This window comes from Gadus chalcogrammus, chromosome 4, assembly GCF_026213295.1.
Source record: "Gadus chalcogrammus isolate NIFS_2021 chromosome 4, NIFS_Gcha_1.0, whole genome shotgun sequence".
In the NCBI taxonomy this organism is placed as follows: Eukaryota; Metazoa; Chordata; class Actinopteri; order Gadiformes; family Gadidae; genus Gadus; species Gadus chalcogrammus.
Genome location: NC_079415.1, coordinates 3894000 through 3897399, shown reverse-complemented (window position 1 = coordinate 3897399; position 3400 = coordinate 3894000).

Genomic DNA, 3400 nt, shown 5'->3' with positions numbered 1-3400 from the left:
TCTGATTGGCCGACGGATTCATCACTGCCTGAAAAGTTGGACAATTCTCCACTTTTTGACGCAGGCCACGGAGCCAACAGAACAGATGGACCCACAATGCATTTCGAGAGCGTCCCATGCAAAGTCAATGAGATCTGTCGACGGACAGAGGTAGTCGCCTTGTTCACACTAAATGCGTCTGTCGACGGATGACAGAGGGCGTGTGTGACGTATATGGGATTAGTCTTTGTAGACGCATACTGCAGCTGAAGAGGAGGTTTTGGGAATGTCTAGTGCTGGCTTGAGACCAATGGGGGTGTCGGTGAGAACACAGGGTTGTCCAGTCAGAGTTCCAAGTTGTATAGGCTTTATTGTCCAAAGGTGCGAGCAGGGCTGTATGGATGGGTCTTGGTAGGTATGATGCTAATGTGCAACTAGGTGTGAAGTATATCAGGGCCTTGCATCGGCAGTTCAACCATTTAAAAAATCCAAAGCCAAATTCTTTGACATAGCAACTTATTTTTTCTTCAGTAACGCAAATAGTTACTTTCCTTGGGAACTAGTCACTTTTATTATAGAGTAATTCAGTTACTTTTTGGAACAAGTAGTGAGTAACTATAACTAATTACTTTTCTAAAGTAATGTTCCCAACACTGGTGCCTAAGGTATTTGTGGCTGACCCCGGGATTCCACCAGACGCGTTACGGCAGCGTTACGGCTGCGGCACGGAAGGGCTGCGACTCTGCCCTGCTTGCATTTCCACCGGGCGCGTTACGGCAGCGCAACGCTGCCTTGCGAGCCAGCCGTATTCACACGAGATCACGCGATAATCCTAAACCTAATGTACTCACCTTCCACTCCCAAAACTACTGCAATTAAATGCCACGCTTTGTCCTTCCGGCCATTGTTATTATAAAAAGGATGATTTGGTACATAAATGACTTCATGTTGCTGAACTTCGACTATATGTCTCTCGTTATCCATGTTGCTGACCCTCTGAGACTCTTTGATTGATTGACTGCTGACCTGGTGCCACCGGTCATGACGTAATAATGTTGATGTGAAGTTGTGATAGGCTACATGAGCTGAGTATTGTGTTTTATTTTGAAAATGGATGCTTTATGGCTTTTACTTTTTCATTTCCTGCCCAGCTCGATCTGCTCTATTGAAATTGACGCGGTTCAGCAACGGCTTGCGGCAATAATAGTAATCCTACGGAATGATAGCGCTGCGGCACGGCGAGCCGCTCCTGGGACACAACTCCGTTCTGCAACCGCGCCCGGTGGAAATGGTCTCATTGATTAGAGTGGAACCTATCTGCTGCACTGACCGCAGCCAAGACGTGCCGCAGCCGTAACGCTGCCGTAACGCGTCCGGTGGAATCAGGCCTTAAGGCAGGATATGTGTGGTTTCTGGGACTCAAACAAAATGAACAAAATGAACAATCAGCTCCACAATGCATTGCCACAAGTTCAGTTCAATAAATCGTACAAGCCTTATAAGGTTACATAACAAAATCCATTGACCACAAAACAACTCAGATTCTTTGTATGCGCACACAAGGAGTTCAAGGTAGAGCTCTCAAGGTGTTCAGTGTCTCCAAACAAAAGGTGTCAATAATATGCCAGTTGGCATGCAGCATCCAAGACATTTCTGAACTTATGTTATGGCGACCATTAAAATACATTGAAGGACATTTGCGGCATGCCTTGACGCAAGGTTACATGTTTTTGGAGGCGCACGTCAGGCCTTGCGATGGTGGCGCCTCACAAAAATTGTAACCTTGCGTCTATGCAACGCAGCAGGAAGGGCTGTGATTGGTCCGCTAACGTAAACCCGACGCAGAACCAAAAAAGGTTCACGACGGAGTCAGAGCGACTGTGTGGTCGTTGCGTTGCGTCGACGTCCAACCATAGAAGGGTTTTCCGGGATGGCTGAGGGTACACACGCATGTTGTAAAGAAGGGTAATAAACAGCATCATGAATTGTTATCGATTCATCTGTTATTTTTTTATTGTTGTAGGGATAAAAAGTTGTAATACAATAGAGATATAAAGCACAACTAAGCAAACACAGTTGCAAACACAACTCAGAGGTAAGTTGTTGGTCGATTGGTTTCTGAATGTCATACAACCCATTATTTCCTTTTGTGTTATTATCTTGACGGGTTATAAGCTGCTGTCAATTTCTTCAGCACAAGAGGCGTGATCAACGGGCCTAGTTCAACTGACTTTGTAGCCTACACGATTTGCTGCTTGCCGTCACTTCCCTGTCGTGATCGTCAGCCAATAGTGCACCAAGGGGAAAAGCCAGCATGGTGATTGGCTCCCGCAAAAAACGTTTCGGAAGCAGAAAGAAATGTATTGCTCTTCTCAAGACCATTGTGCATGGCGAACTCAAATTGCCGGCAGAATGGGCGGGGCAACCCAGTCCAGCCCCTCAGAGGACGAGTCGGGAAATTTGCACACGAATCGGGAAATTTGCATATTTCCAAAGAGAGGAATATCGGCAGGTCGATACTGGCGGAATAATTCGAGTTAAAACAACAACAGTCCTAGAATATGGCCATGGGGCAGACTACTTTTCAACCATACTGGCGTCTTATAGCGCGGATTGCAATTCTTATTGCAGCCTGCAGGGTTATGCGAGAAACATACGGAGGGACGAGGTTGCTGAGCTGCCCTGCCCCAACATCGCATGACACGTTAAACTCAACTAGAATCGCCCCCATCATCCAAAATTTGATGCCAACAGACCAAAAATATCTGAAAAGCCTACAGAAACTATAGATAGTTAATTTGAAAATATTATTAAAAATAAGCTTGGAGCAATGAGGAACTATTTTTTTGGGAGCATGCTTTTGCAGGGAGTTCGCTTCCCCACCTGCCCATATGGAAGGCATGCGCCTGATTATTATTGTACTTTGCACGTTTATATCTAAGTATTTTTCTTCAAGTTTGCCACCGTTAATTGATTTTTTTAAACACTTCACAAAATTTCCTATATGTAACCCACGGTTCCCATAAAGTATTTTCTTTGTGTATATTGCATAATTGGAATAATAGGTATGTTGGGGGCAGGGGGCTGAATCTGGAAGGCGGGATGGCGGTGGTAGGGCTTTGTTGGAGGAACAGCATTCAAGTACATGAATGGGTACGCCGGGGAACCGCTGTGCGGGCGTGGCTCTGGGCACAGGCGTGTGGGCTTCTCCAACGGCGTGGTGGCCGGGACACTGTACCAGTCGTCGACGGCCGACGCCTTCTCTCACTTTCTGTTGTACGTGAGCAGGAACTCCGGGTAGATCTGAGGCCGGTAGGTCGGGGGCGGGCGGCTGTTGTTAGGGGTCGGTAGGAGTGTGGCGGAGGAACGGCTATCGAGTATGTGAAGGGGCCGGGGAACCGATGGGGACTGTGGCTCGCAG